The following is an 18,207-nucleotide window of genomic DNA, read 5'->3' as shown; positions in this document are numbered from 1 at the left end:
CGCCGCCTCCTCGCCGCTGCCCGCCGCGCCCGGGGGCAGCGTGTTCCCGGCCGGCGGAGGGCCCCTGCTCACGGGCGGCGCGGCGGTGCACATCTCCGCTGCCGGCGCCGCCAAGGCCACCCTCTACTGCCGCGTCTTCCTGCTCGACGGGACCGAAGTGAGCGTGGACTTGCCGGTGAGTGACGGGGCCGGTCCGGGGCACTGGCACCCCGCCTCCCCTTCCCCATATGGTTTCCTCTGGGGCGCTTCTCCGGCACCTTTCCGGGATCCCCTCCCCCTTCCAACACTTCTTAACCCAGGTTCCCTCTCGGGTTCCCCGTCGCGTCTCTTCCGGGGCCCCATCCCTGCCCTGCGCCCTCTCCTTGACACATTGCGCTGCGGGGTCGCACCTTCTGTGGCCCCCATCTAGTCATTTGGACCTCGTCCCTTCTCCAGCGCACCCAAGTCCCTTGTCCCCACCCCCTGGCGCGGGTGACAGGTGTTACCTTCGCCCCCCAGATTCCAGCGGGGGCTTCAATGGTGCTGAGTTATTAGTTAGAAAATCTCAAAGCAATGCAAGGGCTGCCCTGACGTGGCCCGCTTGCCCCCGCAAAGTCGCCACCATGCCTGCTACCCGGCAAGTGCCCCAAGTTTGGGAGGTAGTCAGGGAACCGTGTCCGCTGTCTCCTCCTCCCCTCAATCCGCATCCCCGAAAGCCCCTGTGGCCCGCAACTTCGCAGGGGCTTAGGCGACTTGGGAGTTAACTCTAGAATCGACACTCTTGGATCTGACCAACTTTGCTCTGGCAGAGCTCCTGCTGGGGCGCTGGGAGCCGGCCCTGGGGCGCCCACGGGGCCTGGCGCGCCGGACTTTACCGCAGGCTACGTGCCTGGGGCTTCCGAGGAACCCCAGGGTGGCGGCGGCGCCGGGGCCTGAGTTCCCGGCCTCCCTCCCACAGGTGGTTGCACCCCGCCCCCATCCAGCAGAGAGCTAGGCCTCCGCTGCTGTCCCTGCCAGGCTGTCCAGCTACCAAACGTGTCTTTCTAGCCAAGGGGCCAGATCTGATCAAATCAAATCTGCACATTAATGGGGCGCCCACTGTGCACCAGGCGCTGCGGCAGATGGTGCCTTTGGGAATCTTTGGGTGTGACTGAGGACACAGCAGTGATTGAGCTTTAGATGAATGCTACAGATCATCTCGAGGGTTTCAAGGGGGGGAACAACGTACCCGGACTTCCAAAGAAAGCATTTTAGGCCTTCCCTGTGGGGGAAATGCTTTGGACTTCACTAGAGAACTAGGAACATGTACGGGTTTTAGATGAGAAAATCAGAGCCTGCCTGGCCTGTGTAGGTTTCATTTTGAGACAGTTTCAATTTATGGCAATTTTATTTTTGTGGCTTCTAGTGCTCTCCATAGGATATCATTTTGTTATGATAATACCCTTTCGGGTTTTTTTTTTGTTTGTTTTTTTAATTCATGGAAAAGGAGCCAACATTCCGGCGCTTAGAGCTGTTGTCTAAAATAGCTTTAAAATGTTACTGCTGCCCAAGATTGAGGCTCTCCAGCTTTTATTCAGCTTAGGAGAGAAGGCCTGGAGAGCTGGGAGGGGTGGGGAGGAGAGCAGGCTGCCTCTGGAGTGGGCAGCTTGTGTGTGGAGAGGATGTGGCGCATTTTGCACCTTGGATCTGGGAACGGAATCCTCTCCTTGGGAACTTGGACAGTGCTGCTTGCTGGTGATTTTCTTCTCATCTGTTCCGTTGATAAAACGTATTGCTTCTGTCAGGTTTGTGAGACAGGCTTCAGTGGTGTTTCTGTGATGAAAAATGCAAACTGAATAAAGTGCATGTGTGGTGCATAGACCCAAACAGGTACACAAATGAACAGGTCGGGGTGGGAATGTCGACTTATTACAGCTGGTGGAGCCCTCACTGGAGGGGGTTGGTGGAGGAGAGCGGGGGTTGTTGCACCCTAAAAGGTTTCTTCATTTTATAAAAGGCTACTTGACCAAAGAAAAAAACAAACAAAAAAAATCACCAGGTTTTCTTATGATGGCAGATTTCTTGATGTTTTAATATGTGATTAGTGAACCCCACATTTTATCTATACAGATACACACACACACACACACACACACACACACACACACTCCAAAGGCAAAAAGCAAATGCTGGCTTTTGTTATGTGATCCCTCAGGGAAGAAAGATGAAGAAAAATCGCCAGTAAGCAGGGCTCATCCATTTAAAGATTTATTAGATATTAGACCTGCACCGCAATCTCCCACGCTAGCCTCCCCAGATCAGAGTTGTAGTTCTTGTAATTAATTCTTGGGAGTTAAAAGGTTAGCACCAGGCAGCCAGCTCCCCATGAACTTGGAGCCTGTGTGTTCCTTCCTCAGACCCATTCGACCGGGCTCCCTTTCTCTGCTGTCTTCTTCGGCATTTGGCCCCACTTGTCATTGTTCTCCTCTTCTGGGTCCCTGGGTTTTTACCACTTCCCTGGGCTCTGGTGTTGCACGACTGCCAGGTGCACACATGGGTTTTACCTTTGTCCACCATACCCCTAAGTCGGATTCTCTGTCTCCAGTCACTTCCACAGGCACTCAGTGCACTCTCCAGGCTAACTATGGCTCCTTTGTAATTAAATCCCTCTGGTAGTGTTAGCTTCAAGAATTCCTTTGCTAAGCACACTAAAAGTGGTTATGCATTGCCATAAGCCATTTTATTAGCCCTGGTCACGACACTTGTGTTCTGAAATTGCCTCGACAACAACACCTTCCTTAGTGTGACTATGCCAGGGCACTTTCAGTTCAGGCAGCACTTGGCGTCGCCAAGTGCTGTGCCTTAGACACACAGGTGAATGAGAGGTGACCCTGGGGCTCTTGGCAAACGCATCTTTTTATTCTAAGTGATGCTAAGTGATAGGACAGGCTCACCCAGACAGGGTGTTGGGGATGGATGGGCTGGGGAAATTGGGGGGACTTCCTGGAGACTTTTGACACTTGAGATGATACCATCTCAAATCCAGTGTCCCTTGTTCATGTTTAGTATGCCCATTGTGTGAAGGCCACTTCTTGGCCAAGCCACAGCCCAGTTGTTATATCTAATCAGGGAAGAAGCAACTGGAATGGTCTTTCCAGCCATCCTCCTTTGCTAGGCCTGGAGCCCCTTGTCTGGGGGTGGGCTGCGGCCCTTCACGTGCCTGAATGGTCTTAACCTTTGCTGTGGATAGTCACTTGTTTCTCAATCCTTGATAATATGGGAATAAAGGGTCTTTTTAAAAACCCGCCTCTAACAAGCCGTTGAAAATGGGTTGGCTTTACCTACCAGATTCCAAGGGAGGCCTTGGCTCACCTTACCATCAGAGTGCCACTCGGAGCCATCCCTCTTCCGAAAACCTGGCCCTGGCTGGGAAGGTGCCCTCAGGTGTGGTCTGGTCAGAGCAGGGCAGGACTCCCTCAGCCTACCCTAGACACTTTCCTTCTATTAATGCAGCTGAAGATGCCATTAGTGTGCTTGGCAGCGGCACCCACTGTTGACTCATATTAGCTCTCTGTTGACTAAATCCCTGGCATCACTTTTGCTCGTGCGGCTGTTGCTCAGCCCCGTCTCCCGCCACCCCTGCGCGCGCAGCCTTCCAGCAGCTCTGTGTGGAAAGCTGTTAGGATGTGTGGCTGGCTGGTTAGCACTCCCACTAGGCCTCGGAGGGCACAGCTTTGTTGGCCGGTATTGCGTTTGGCGCAGTTGCTTTCTTTATCTCTGGGCCTCCACGTTGACTCATTGTGCTCCTGATTGGCAGGTGCAAGCAGGGAGCGTTTCAGGATCAGCAGAGCTGTTGGATGAGCCTTGCAGGCTGGTTGTGCGAAGCTCTCTGAGCCTTGATTTTCCTGGTCTTTAAAATGGGAAGGTTGGGAGAATTACGTGACAAGAAGGATACAAACGGCATCAGTCAGGGGCAGGGTGCTGACGGGTGGCTGGTAGGTTGTACGCTCTGTCTCATGCCTTGCCTTTGGCCTGTGGGAAAGATTTGGAGCATTTTTTAGTAATGAACATTAAAAAAAATAAAAAATAAACCTGTGCCAGGAAGGCTAAACATTGCTCAGCTCTCCGTTAGTGGAAATGGGAAGTTGGATGTAGTATGAGAGATGGTTTTCAAGTTTTACTTTGGATGAAAAAAAAATGCTTCTCCCCTCCCCCCCCCCCCAAATAAATAGAAGAATGCAGGTTCTTAGGATTTTAGGATTGGAACCTCTGATCCAACAACACACTGATACAACATAAAGATCATATGCTTTATTTTGGAGTTGAAAGGGATCCTGGACAGCACCTGTCCCATCCATTGTGTACGCGAAACTGAGGCCTGTGGGAAAGAAGTGATTGCCCTTTAGTCGCTCAGTGAAGAGTTGGAATGGGCTACTTTGGGAACCCCGATTGTCTAGCTTTTGGGGGCGAGCGTAGGATCAGCGGTAGACCCCTAGTCCTGACACAGGATCAAAGCAGGGCAGTGAGATATGTTCCTGGCATTTGGAAGTAGGACCCATCTCTCCCAACAATGGGAAACAGCAACATAGTTCTTTAACTTCAGTGTACACAAAGGTCACCTGGGATTTTCTTTTCTCCAGTTAAATAAAATTCCCAGAGCACATTCCCAGAATGTCTGATTCAGTCGTTCAGGAAGCTGGACTTGTAACGGGTACCTCAGGTGATTCTGAGGAAGGTGGTCACTTCACACCCTTTGAAAACACCTGGCTCTCTAACCCAGAGGACAGAGAGCAGCCCCACCATGGGTTAAATACTGCTCTAGGCAATTGGTGTGTGTGTGTGTGGGGGGGCATGGGGGGATGGGTGATCAATGGCTGTCTTTGAGCTGGGGGTTGACAACAGTATGACACCTGAGCTTCAGGGAGCCCCGTTTTCACCACAGCAGAGTGGAGGCCGGGCTGGAGGAGGCCTGGAGAGCAGTTGTGCTGTTGCAATAGTCCAGGTGTGAAGAGATGAGGGCTGGCCAGGACAAGGGTTAGAGTGTCAGCAGTTTACAGGTGGAGTCATTTGAGTGTTTGGGGGGAGGGGAAGGCCTTGGAGGCGGAGTGGAGTTCTGTAGCTTGGAGGGCAAGATAGCTTCACCCTCATTTGTGGGGATAAATGGGGCACTATGTAAGACACCCAGGAAACAGGAGAAAGCACCTCTTCATCTCTGCCCTCTCCCAAGGTTCTGGCTGCCATGGGTAGTTAGGGATCTTGCCTTATCCCAGGCCTCTGTGTGGCTTCCTTTTTCCTGCCCCTGAGGGGGAAGGTTTTGGTTCAAGGTGGGCTTCCGGTGCTTAGCCCACTCCCACCCCCTCCCAGACGGTGAATGAGGCAGCAGGGAGCCTTGGATACCTACGTGGGTTATGAGTTTGTATATTTTTTTAAATACCTTTGTTTTAAAAGGTGGGCTGGGGTGGGAGCAGACAGGTGAATGGTGACCATCCTTCCCAAATGAGATACAGGTGCGATCTCTAACTCTAACTCTGCCTCCACACTTGCTAGATTGTCGGTGTTACTATGGTGTGTGTGGGGGCGGGGGGGAAGTGTCTGCCCAGCTGTCCCAGTCCCAGTCACGTGACCCTGCTGCACTGGTCCAGGAGTGAACAAATATTAACTTGCTAAGCACTTTCACATGCATAATCTCATTGGATTCTGTCCCTAGTGCACTGCTGTGGATGAAGGCGCAGGTCTGTTTAAGTTGGAAGTAGCAAAAGGCCGGGGAGGGACAGGTAGAACTTCCCTTTCAATTCTTGCACAGGGACTTAGGAAAAAAATCCACTCCATAACCACAGAAATCCTCCACCCACAATTTGTCCTCAAAACACGGGCCCCGTCTTTCTCCAGAGCCTGGCTGCCTGCCTGCCTCCTTCCGTCTGCCTGGATGGAGTGTTCTCTCCTGCGGGAACCTGGTCTGTCTGTCCTCCGCTTTCCACCTCCAGCCCCTGGCAGCTGCCTGATCCATCTTGGTGGTTTTTTGTGTTTTTTGGTTTATTTTCAGGTTGACTTGTGCTTTTATTCCCTCACTTTCATGTCACACTAGACCATGTTTAAAGCAGAATGATTAGCAAATGGAGAGAAGCAAGGGAAGTTAAACCGTCATCCAAAATCTCATCAGAGGTAACCACTGTTGGTGGTTGTATCCATTTGTACCTTTTCCTTCTGTTTTTAGATATAAGTACGCATTTTAAGTGGTGAATTTATATGGGTCGATGAAAATTCCTCTCCCCTCCTTCAGCACAATTGAAGAGGGACTGTAGACCCTCCAGTATATGTCTCTTTAGGGTGGGGCCTTGTGTCCCACGTTTACATTCCCTGGGACCCTTAGCTGCGGTGGGGAATCCTCAGTGGCCACCTGAGCTGCACACCACCTACTGCCCTGCTGCGTGAGAAACCAGCTCCCCATCCTCGGAGCCCCTACCCCCAATCGCCTCTGCTTTCTGGCAGCTTAAAGGTCTTGCCGATGTGGCCACAGCGTCCCCTTACATTTAAGGGCTTGTGTTCCAAACAGCTGCTTTGGGGTGGTCACCACTCTCATGCCTGCCCAGGGATGCCCACGCTATGCTACCAGCCACAGCTGATCTGGCAGAGGTGGGCAGCAGCCTTGCAGCATCTCAGGTATGCCCCCCTCTGCCCTAGTCTCCTAACCCCCTTCTGCCTCCTCTTCTCTCTCGAGCTGGATGTATCTCACTAGTCCCACCTGGTTTTAGTTTCTGGTTTATTGTTAATTGTTTTCACAAATGCTTTTGTTTGACCACGGTACATTTTCTTCAGTCAGCAGAGGGCTCTTGAGCACTTACACTGCATTAAGCATTGGGGAGGGCTACAAGAGGGATGAGGTAGTTCCAATCCCCAAGGGGAGACAGCGTGAATAGATGACTCATCACCCCACATGAGGGAGAGTAGTGCAGAGGGTGAGCCACTGAACTGTGGGGTGGGGTTGGAGAAGGTTTGATGCCCAAAGTGACATCCAGTTGTCCCAAAGGATGCATAGGAGTTCAGCCGTTAGATTTTGTCGGAAGGTGCTGGGGCAGAGGAGATGGCAGGTGCAAATGCATGGGGGGGGGGAGCTAGAAAACCCCCTCTCCCCAGCTCTGGGCTCCTGGGGGTAGGGGAGGAGTATGAGCTCCGGTTGTGCCCCTGAATCTTAAAGTATAAATGGGGACCCTTTGAAGAGCTGGAGCATTTCAAGCTCTTAGTAAGAGCCAAGGCTTATGGAGTGTTCCGCTGGTACTGTGCTAAGTGCTCAAATGATGGTCTGGTTGAATTCTCACAAAAACTCTATTGGCAGCTACTGGTGTGATCCCTGATTTGCAGAGGAGAGAGAATCGTGACTTAGCACACAGTTAAGAAACTTGCCCCCGTTACCTGGCTAGTAAAGGTAAACTCTAGGTTCGAGCCCAGGCAGACTGGCCAGAGGAGATTGGTGGTCTTGGGGGTTCCTCTGACAGCAGGCCTGGGCCTGGGAGGAGTGGGTGGGTAGGTTCTGAGCCCACCCCCCGCCCCCGAGGTCCCGAGGTGGAAGGGGACCCCTGAGCCTCAGAATATCGTTTCACCCGGAGTGCATTCTGGGTTGATGGCTGTAAGTCTCAACACTCAGGTCAGAAGTAGGCTAGGTTTTCAAAAACGCTCAATAGAACAACATTACAATTATCACTAAGAGAAGCATTTCACATATTTCCATCCTGCTGCATGGTAACTGGTTGGTTTCACTTTGTTCCCCTAAATCTTTGTATAGTGTGTGTCCTTTTCCCCCCTGCCACCCAAGCCTTCCTGACACACTTCCTATCAGTGTGTGTCCTCTTTTGTGTTTATTCTGAATTACTTAAATCCACCTCGTGTGTGTGTGTGTGTGTGTGTGTGTATGTGTATGTGTATGTGTATGTATGTATGTATCTCTTGGGGTTGGAGGTTGATACGCAGAGCACCTGGTATCTCACCTTTATACCTATTAGGAAATCCTACCCCCAGGCTGGCAGAATCTGTGTTATTTCTCTTAATTGCCACTGTCTGGGAAGGTATTATTACCCTCTTTCTGCATGGTCTCAGGGGGCAGGTGACCTTGGGCCACTCAGCTAGTTCACCAATGTGGTAGAGCTAGAATAGAATCTCGGTTTCCTGACCCATCTTCCAGTGCTCTCCCTCCAGCCCATGCTCTGCACACCCTGCCTTCCTGTTTGACATGTGTGCTCTTTGGAATTCCCTGAGAAGGTCAGAACCCTTTGTGATTTGATGGGTCAGAATGTCATGCATTAAAACCCCCAGTCTCTTCCGAACTTCTTTGCCCTTTCAGCATTTTTAGCATTTGGGTACTGTCTACCATTTCTCAGCACTTTTTGCAGGTTCTTTTCCCCCAAGTCATCGCTGGCCAAGTGCCCAGGCTTTCCTTTTTGAAGTTAAGAACTGGAAAATGATATCCCGACGGTGCTGTGCCCCCAGTGGGGTCATCCAGAGCTTCCATGTTTCCCAGCCCTGAGCTCGATGCTAGGGGCGGCATTGTCTGCGCTGCTGGCCGGGCAGGAGGACACGGGCTTCCTGGGTCTGGAGGTGCCTGTGGAGTCTGCATCTCTGGGCCCTGTGGGACCTCCAATCTGCTTGCTTTCTGATCTGAATGTTGTTGTCATCAGTATCATATCTTGACGTATGCTCAGGCGGGCGAGGTAGGCCCGAGAATGCCTCTCTCTTATCCTACCTGCTTTCTTGTTCAGCTGCACCTGTCTTGAATTACGGATTTTGTAAAATTGTGGTAAAATGTACGTAACATGCCATTGACCATCTTAACCATTGTTTAGATGGACAGTTCAATGGCACTAATTCCCGTTTGTGCAACGATCGCCAATAAATCCTGCCCATGCGTGCGTGGCACTGCCACTGGAGACGTGGACGTTTTGTGCTTGGCATCTGGCACCTCTGCCCTGCATCTGCCCTGCTTTGTGCCCATCCTCCTCCCAGGTTGTCTCGTCTTAGCTTTCTCCCCTTCACATTTTTGTCCGAGTTGCTCAGAGTTGGCAAGTCCTCTGTCCAGCACATTCTCTACATTTTTAAATGATGACATATCAATACAAAAGAGTGTGTATAACACGAATAGTTTAAAGAAGAACAATACAATGAACATTTGTGTTCCCACCACCCAGCTTAAAAGAGCAAAGACCATCACCAGTGCTGTTAAGGTCCCCGTGCTTTCCCCAGTCCCTTCCCCTCCCTCTGGCTCTCCTGAGGTCGGTCTCTCCTCGCTTCCGCAGCTGATTGGTTTACTGCATGGGTGTGTTTCCCTAAACAGATACATTGTTAGTGTTACCTGTTTGTGGACTTATAAATGGATTTCTCACACACTGCTGTGTCCCCGTGAGCATCATACATATTGACGAGGTAGCTGTAGTTCTTACTGCCGTGTAGTTATTTCATTGCAGGAATCTATTGAAGTGGATCGTTTGTTGTGGACATTTGGGATGTCTTCAGTTTGGGGCTATCAGGAAAAAATGCTGCTTTGAACCTTCTGCATTTGGCCTCCTGGTGCACATATGCAAGCAAGCGTCTCTCGGGTGTGTACCCAGGAGTGGAATGGCTGGGAGGGCCGTGGGCAGAGCCTTTTAAGATGGTGTGAAATTTTTTCCCACAGTCCCAGCAGCATATAAAAGCGTCTGCTGATCCGTGCTTCTCCAATGCTTATTACTGTGTAGCTTTTCTGTTCCCTGTTAACCAGTCTGGTGGGAGCTACTGGGAAGTCCTTGTGGTCTTCACTTCTCCCCAGTTATTTAGGAGTTGAGTATCTTTCCACGTGTTTATGAACCATCTGTATTTCCTCCTGGAACGCTTTGTTCTATGATTTTGGCCTGTTTTTTTTTTTTCTTTTCTTTAGTTACGTTGTATTTTTCTCATGTTTAGCTCATTCTCTGCTCGTCTTCATGAGCTTGTCTTCCGTACCCACTTCCTCTTCTGAGCCAGGCTCAGTGGCACCAGAGAGAGCTCTTCTCTAAGTCTCCAAATCCATACGCTTCCCTTGCAGGCCTTTCCTCACTAATGAGGAATGAACGTTTTGACTTCAGTTTCTCTGTGGATGACCTGAAGTCAGTTGGTACTGGTGGCTCTTGGTGAGCAATTGCAGGATCTGTAGGTAATTCACTTCAATCCTACAGCTGGGACAGGAAACTGGCCTTATTTAAATAAAGCATCTGAATTAGGGCCCACAGAACAATAAGACAGGTTTCTCGCCCTGAAGAAATCTGACTGGAGGTAAGTCACTATACCTGGTGTGAAAAGTGCCCTAGAGTGTTTTAAGTAAGCTCCAAGGAAGGCCTAAGATGGAGAGAGTGGAGGGGAAAATGGATGACCTAGAAAATGTCAGAGAGAACAGTGAGAGAACAGCTTTCCTGGCGGCCAGATTGGCATATGCAAAGGCACTGAGGCTTGAAATAATGCACCCAAGATTTGGGCTCCTTGCTCAGCTCCTGCCAGCGAGCCCTCATTTCCCATTGGATGTTGCTTTGAAAAGGTTGAAACGCAGTCTTTGGAAAGTTTTTAGTGAATTTGATGAAAGAATGCCTTTTCTTTGTATTCTGTGTTCATCTCCTATCTCTTCATCAGCTTCTTGACGCTGGTTTTGAATGTCTCCCTTGACCTTGGAGTCTTTCCTTCTCGAGCTCCCGTTTGGGTTCCTTTACATACTCTGGGAGGCCCCCAGTGAGCCCTTTCCATCTTTCCTGGCTGGAGGTGCCTGCAGAACTTTAGGGATCACAGAGTCAACACTTCAGAGAGAAGGGAGGCAGGGCAGCAGGAACCATTGGGTTTTACCCCTAAAGGAGCGCTTGGAGACCGCGTGGTCCAAAGCTTCTTTCTGGGATGGCAGATTTTACCTCTCTGCCTGGGAACACTCACTGCTGCTCACCTGTGGCAAATGAGCAGTAATTAGTGTGTAATAAGGGCAGTTTCCTGCGCGCAGCCCTCCAGGCTCCTACTCTCAGTGACATGCAGCAAGCCTCCTTGCCTCTCCGAGGCTCCCCTACCTCTTCTGAAAGCAAGCCGCTGCTCTCCCCAGGCCCAGCAGTAACATTGCTTGCCCTGTCGCCTGCCCATGAAGTGGAAATGGGCTTCACCCAGAAAAGCCCCGTAAAGGCTCCCGAGAGTTAGTTATTAACCCGCAGCGCACTCTGGCAGCATTTCACTGACTGCAGTCCTTTTATTGCTCCGCTTTGCTGGGGCCTGAGACCCGGGGCCCGAGACCCGGGGCCCAAGCCACCTGCTCTGTCAGTTGCAGTCTGTATTGGGTGGCGTCAGAGCTGAGTGGATGGCAGTGAGAGTGGCCGGTCAGAGTCCAGCGCGGGGCCCAGGCTGGTTTGGAACTGGCCCCGGTTGATGCCCACATGCCGGCAGTGGCAGATCCCGGGGGAGTCTCAAGGGTGAAAGTTGAGTAAAGGAGATTTGGATGTGGGATATTTTAACGGGAGAGCATGGAACCCAAGGTTGAAAGTGCTTGTTAAGGATACCTTAGTATTCTACATGGGGTTGATTTTGCTTTGAAGTCCACAAATATTTAGCTTTGTTCTAAAAGCTGTGGTGGATAGCTCCTCTCCATTAAAGAGACTCCTGAAGAAAAAAATGCCAAAATTACGTGCTGCCTTCTGAAAGGAAAAGAATTGCTTGTACTTGAATGATTGCAGCATGTCATTCATCTTTTCAACTCACTTCAGTGAATGGGCTCTTTTACATATATGAGTTTTCCAGACAGCAATGATTTTTTTTTCCCGTTTACTGACAAGACGTGTTTTTATCTCAGCTATGTCATTTATTTATTGAAAATGAAAACAACAAAAAAACAGGGATCATCTAGTATGTGTAAGGCCTGGTGTGAGGAATATGAAGTGGTCACACATGTGGGCCCTGCTTAAAAGGAGCTCATGTGGGGTGGGGTGTGTAATTGTTCTTAAATTGCGTTGTACATCACCTGGCCCTCTTAAAAAGGAGAGTGAACAGCTTTAACAGTGACACGAGGCAGAATGAATCGGGCACCACTGTAGCTAGACAAATGAAGGAACCCACGTTGGGCTTCCTTGGGAGTAGAGATGGCTTTCCATTGGGGATGGCTTCGCGGTGACTGTTGAGTTGATTCTGACATTGAGCGGTGGAGGATTGGCAGTCCAGGTGAGTGCACAGTGTCACCAGCCTCACTGTGGAAGGCAAGCGTAAGATGTATTTGGAAAACAGAAGGCAGCTCATAGGATGCTGAAGCAGGGGAGGCTAGAAGGGAGGCTAAGACCGCTTGGCGTCTGGCTCTGCTGGGTGATGGAAGGTGGGCGGGCGGGCTGAGCTGCTGTTAGCTGCATCGTGGGTCGAAACTGGAGTGATTCTGGGCATGGACGGGCAGGGCAGATACAGTGGAGTTTGAGGACATGGAATCCGGTGGGTGTGGTGGCTCGATTTAGGAGTGGGATTGACGGAGAAGCCGAGATGTGACCCCCATGTTTTGTGCATGGCAGGTTGGCCAGACTGAGAACCTGCAGTAAGGAGGGGTCCTACCTAGTACCATATTTGCTTGGTCCTTGGTTTTGTAAAGTTTGCAACTATAAGATGTGGTTGGCACGTTATTTCCTTAAGAAGACCTCCAAATGGTCTTAAGCTGCCACAAAACCTGTATTCACTTCTGGCTGTGTGTTAGATGCAGCCAGTGTGAGCGGCTAGCAGGTTAGACACCTGGAGAGGAGCCTGGAAAGGGTTGGAGTGCAATTTGTGTCTGACAGGGCCAGCTTGGCTGCTGAGAGTCCGGGCGCTGACGTCTGTAGATCTATAGAGGCTTGTTCTCTGCCAGGCTCTGGGTGGCTGCTGAACTGTCTCACCTCCCATGGAGTCCCTGCGCATCAGGGCTAGTGTTCCTGTCACTCTTTCCAGAGGAGGGAAGGAAGGCAGCCGACACGCTAGGCCACTCCGCTCTGTTTGCCTTCCGAACCTGGGTGGGGTTGACATTTTCAAGGCAGTAAGGAAATAAAGAGAACGTCAAGAGCAAATAAAGGAAGAGGTGCAGGCATTTATTGAGGGCCTGCTGTATGCACAGAACCAAGCCAGGGCCTGGGTGGATTCCAGACTGAGGCAAGGATGCATCTCTCTCCTTAAGCAACCGCAGGGTAGTGAGATGTGTCTTGCATTTGCAGAGAACTCGACAGCTTTTCCGTGCTTTTACTCAGGTTTCTCCCTTAAGCGGGAAGAGCCAGGGAAGGAGACAGAAGAAAGGGGGTCTGCCTTGCTTCTCAGAGGGCACTGCAAGTCAGCTCTTGTTGGTCAGAACTCTGGCGTGGTCGTATCTGCACATTTTAGGTGCAGAAACTGGTATCTGGAACATGGGACCCAGGGAAGAAAGCAGGACTTGAGTAACTTATTGAAAATGATGGCTCTGAACCCCATTGGGGGTTATTTTTATCTCAAGTGTTGATCTCAAAACTATAGTTATCCCCCTCAGATGGCATGAGAAGGGTGATGAAGACGCGTCTGTACAGTTTGGCCCAAACTGAATTTTAGAACTCTCCTTTTTGTATTCACACACATTATTCTGAGGGAAAGAAACCTGACACAAAAGACTACCTTCTGCATCATTCCATTTATGGGCAGTTCCCAAACTGGCAAAACTAACCTATAGAGAAAGCAAATCAGAAAAGCTGTGGCTTCTGGGGAGTGGGGAGGACCAGGAATTGACTGGGAAGGGGCACCCGGAAACTTGATGGGGGGAAGGGAGTGTGCTGAATGGCATGGGGTGTGGATTACGCAGGTGTTTTCACCTGTCAAAGTAGAACAGCTCAGGTTTGTGCATTTTGATGTAAGTAAATTTACCACCATCCCCGAAAAAGATGCGTAAAACAATGAACGGAGGGCCGGGGGAGAAAGGAGGAGAGGAAAAGGTGATACAGAATGTGAGTAATTGTTCAGGCGGAGTGACAGGCGTTTACTATTCTGTTTTCTTTGTATTTGTTTGAAATTGTCCGTAATAAGTCTTTTTTTAAAGAGAGCGGACCAGGTAATGTTTGTTGATTCCTCCTTCGCAGAACCTGCCCGTGTGTTGTGCTCTGGGTTGGTCCCAGCTGCCCTGGCCCTGGCCTCTCTGGGCTTGCTTACTTTCTGCTGGGTTTGGTGACCATGAGTTTTGAACTTTGGCTTCCTCACACTGGCACCTGCCCCCTCTCCTGTCCTTTTGTCCCCTGTCCTTTTGCTGTCCCTATGATCTGGGAATAGACCCGCCCCTTCTGGGAGACTTTGACCATCCCACTCCACCCATGTCTTAATTCCTTCTTATCTCTGAGTCATCGAGGCCTCTGGTTCCAAGTCGTTCTCTGCTGTGATTGAATCCACACAAGGTGAATTCACTTGGGTGTCATTTCCTGTCCTCCACCTGTGTGCCTTTGCTCAGCGATACGAGGTCTGTGAATTGGAGGGGCACCATCCCCGGCTACCCATGCAGCTCTAAAAGAGTACATGCTCTGTGATTGCACTTACGTGGACTTCAAAACAGGCAAAACAAATCGGAGGGACTGGTCGGAAGGAAGGACAGGGTGGAAATTGGAAGAGACATACGGGTTTCCCGGAGGCGGTCCTGTTCTGTTGTTTTTTTTTTTTTACCTGGGTGTTGGTTGCACAGATGTGTTCGCTTCTGATAATTCCTTGACTTGTACACATATGAGCTGTGCGTTTTTATCTATATTATGTCCTGTTTCAATTAAAAAGTAAACTGAGGTCTGTGAAAGGCTTCTAAAGATTGGCCACATTTCACATAAAAATTCAAATTTGTAGACTACCTTAAAAAACAGGAAGATCTGACTGCACAACCTGAATTCCCATAGAGCAGCAGTTGGCTGGATCTGTGTGGTCACTGTCCCCATCCACCCGTTCCTTGTGACCCTCTGCACTTGTGTGATGTTCCCCGTTCCGTGTACCTTCCAGCAGATTCCTCAAAGTGCCTAGCATGTGGGTGGCACCCTGTAACCCCATACAGAGTTTTCTCCTCCTTTGACATTCTGTAGGCCTTTTAGAAGGTATGAGGGCTGGGGGCGTTCCATGCCTGGCTAAGTGGCAGTCTTGGAGGAATACCTTTAGACCAGGATTTGAAGTCCTGGGACATTAGGGTCTTGTGTGAGAAGCCGTTCCAGCTGAATTAGTTCTTCTTGAACTGGGGAACATTGGGATTAGCTGATGGTCCATCCATAGCAGTTGAAGATGATGAGAAGTTCCTGTAGTTGTGCCTAGGCGTGTCGTTCTGTAAATAATTTCCTATTTGTGTCTTCGATTTTACAGACACATTCCATAACAATTACTAGTTAATGCGTGCACCTTGCTTGTTATGCAGTTGTTGCTTTTAAAATGCATGTATGATCGGAAACTGTTTTTCTTAGTTAATGAATAAGGGAAGGCTAACTTCTCCTGTGGTGAACTGCAGTCAACATTCTTCTCTCAGCAGCTCGCGCTAACACATCACACACCGCAGGGGAATTAGCTTGATAATGCCATCTTTACAAATCCAAACCCACAGAGAGGCTGTAAGCATCACACCCTCCTGTTCTCCATCTAAATGTGTCATTCTCTGCCTTCTTGTAGGAGACATTTTTTTTTAAGACTACTGACTCACCAAAAAAAAAAGACAAGAAGAGAGAGAGAGAGAGAGAAGAAAATCAAAGGCCAGCCATAAAAAGACAACTTTATTTGTATACCCATCATCCGATGAATGGACGGTGTTGCCTCAGTTACAGTTTTATGACCCTAACTGCCATGCTCACCATAGATATGGTTAAAAGTTTTATGTCCTTTTCCAGTCATTATTAACCTTTTGGAAAATCTTATATACACACAGAGCCTAATAGCCCTAGAATTCTGTGCCTTAGTCATTGGTGTGATCAGTAAAAGTGCTAAAATGCGGGTGAATTTGTGAGCTGGGTTCCTTGTCCATACTTAAGGAATACCTGGGTTCCCACCATTGCTCGGTGGGACCCAAGGAACTTGGGCTCCAAGACTGTGCTGTGGTTCAAGCAGCGGCCTGTTGGGGACAAGTGGTCTCACCATCAGTCAGTCCCAGGAGCACCATGCAAAGTGTCTGCAGGCCACCTGCCACCCAGCAAAGCCTCTGGATCTCCAGAGGGATGTGGTGGAAAGTTCCTGGAGCTTATTAGACTCAGGGGTTCTGGCACAGCCCTGACCATGCTGATGGGGCCCTCTGCCTATGTTTTCAGCTCACCCTCAACATTGTGTGGTGGAAAGGGTGCTGTGTCATCTCCCTTTTAGAGGCAGGAAACATGATCCGGAAGCTTAGGGGGCTTAGTTGGGGTCGTGCTGGTGGTGAGTGCATGCTGGAGCCCAGATGCAGACCTGGTCCTCATGTGAAGCTGTGTCTGTCCCTGTCTTAGTCTGCTTGGGCTGACATAACAAAATACCACAGACTGGGTGCTTTCAACAACAGAAATTTATTTTCCCACAGTCTGGAGGCTGGAACTCTGAGATCAAGGTGCTGGCAGCGTTGGTTTCCTCTGAGGCCTCTCTCATTGGCTTGTAGATGGATGGCCACCCTCTCACTGTATCTTCACATGGTCTTTTCCCACTTGGCATCCCTGAGGTCACTGCCTGTGACTCATTTTGTCTTTATAAGGAGAGTCAGATAGGATTAGGGCCCACCCTAATTAACGCATTTTAACTTAATTGCCTCTTCAAGGGCTCTGTCTCCAAATACAGCCACATTCTGAGGCACTGGGCGTTAGGGCTTCAATTTTGATGGGGACACAATCACTCCCTTGTCATTTAACCCCCATAAAACTCATCTTTTTTCTGTGAGTGAGCATGCTACCTAGAATGAGGCCACCTCCGCCACAGGTCATGCCCTGTGGGTGAACCATGGGGCCAAGCCCCATTAAATCCTTCATTTCATTTCATCCTCAAACGTTCTTACCAGGTAAGAAATTTCCCTATACCAAACTTGACCTGAGCTGAGTAATAGAGCTGGGGACTCAGACCCCCTAGAGCCTATGCCTTCAGCCATTGCCTCACGGGGTGTGTTGTGACATTCAGACTGTGCTTTCAGAGCTGTGAAGGGCTCCGCAGAGAAAAGGGAAACAGTTCTTACAGGACTGGTAGCTATAGAAGCTTTGTGTGTGTGAGGCAGCAACTGACCTGCCTTACTTTGTAAATATAGTCACATTCCTAAGTGGCAGGGTGGGTGGGGGCAGTTGTCCACCCGAAGTTAGTTCTTTTTCTACCCCTTCTCTTGGCCAGGTTTCCTGGGAATTTGTTGCATATTTATGTGGAGCTACTTGCTTTAGAATTGCACAGAGGGGGAATCTGAAATCTGGCTGCAAAAAGTAATTTGGCAATTTATTTTCAGGGCTCCCTTATTCCAGCAGTTTTTTTCAAACTCAACCTCTGGCACCAAGACATCCATCATTTTAATTGCATGTTACTGTTTAGTCAGGCACAAATTTGTTTCATTTTCTTTTTTCCTTTCTCCTATGATTTGGGGTGTTTTTTTGTTTTTGGTTGTTTTTTGTTTTGTTTTTTTCTGGTCCACAGTGTAAAAAGCGTAAACTTCTTCCCCAAAGCAAGCACTTTTTATAGTCAAGTAGTTTTCAGCACTGAGATTTCGGGGGTTTGTGGTTTTTTTTGGTTTTTTGGGGGTTTTTGTTTTTTGTTTTTTTTGTGTGGGTTTTTTTTTTTTTTTGATGTTGCCTATTTGGTTCTTAATTTTTCAGAAGCAGATGTTCTAGGCTTGCCTTTTCCTTGCCTATTCAGGTAACATCCATAATGCAGTCATCTCAAAATAATCCTAAGAAAGAAAATTATAGAGGTCTCAGGGTCAGAAGGATCTTGTTCTATCCCTGGCTTTGCAGTGGCTTCCTGGCAACGTGACCGGCCTCTGGCCTTGTTTTACCCACCTGTAAATGAGGGACTGGACTGTGCTGATTGTTAGAACTTGCCTGCATTCTTCCTTGATAACTTGGTTGCTGAGTAGGGCTCCTCACCAAATCCTGAGCACTGGCCATCTGAGCATGTCCACCGAGGATCTTGGCCTGCTCCCTATCAAATGTTTTCACTCTGCTGGGTAACAGATTATGGTGCTTTAGTTCAAGGTTAAAAACCAATCGTGTATCCCTCAGAAATATTCTCAGGGATTAAAAGTCATTGTTTCCATGAAAATAGAGAGGTAGAATGTTAACTTGGGTACCCAAAACTTAAACAAATTTAGCTTTCATA

At 49.3% G+C, this 18,207-nt stretch overlaps 1 protein-coding gene across 1 annotated transcript in view; it reads left to right on the top strand.

Moving 5' to 3' along the window:
- The first annotated feature begins 6 nt into the window (after nt 1-6).
- The window catches only part of EPB41L4B (erythrocyte membrane protein band 4.1 like 4B), a 117,325-nt gene continuing 99,124 nt past the window's right edge, over nt 7-18,207 (top strand). The window contains exon 1 of the mRNA XM_019635862.1: nt 7-175. The gene's annotated coding sequence lies outside the window, so the exon portion shown is untranslated. The remainder of the gene's footprint in view (nt 176-18,207) is intronic.

Source organism: Hipposideros armiger, unplaced genomic scaffold (assembly GCF_001890085.2).
Source record: "Hipposideros armiger isolate ML-2016 unplaced genomic scaffold, ASM189008v1 scaffold_24, whole genome shotgun sequence".
NCBI classification, from domain to species: Eukaryota; Metazoa; Chordata; class Mammalia; order Chiroptera; family Hipposideridae; genus Hipposideros; species Hipposideros armiger.
This window is presented reverse-complemented; position numbering and strand designations above follow the sequence as displayed.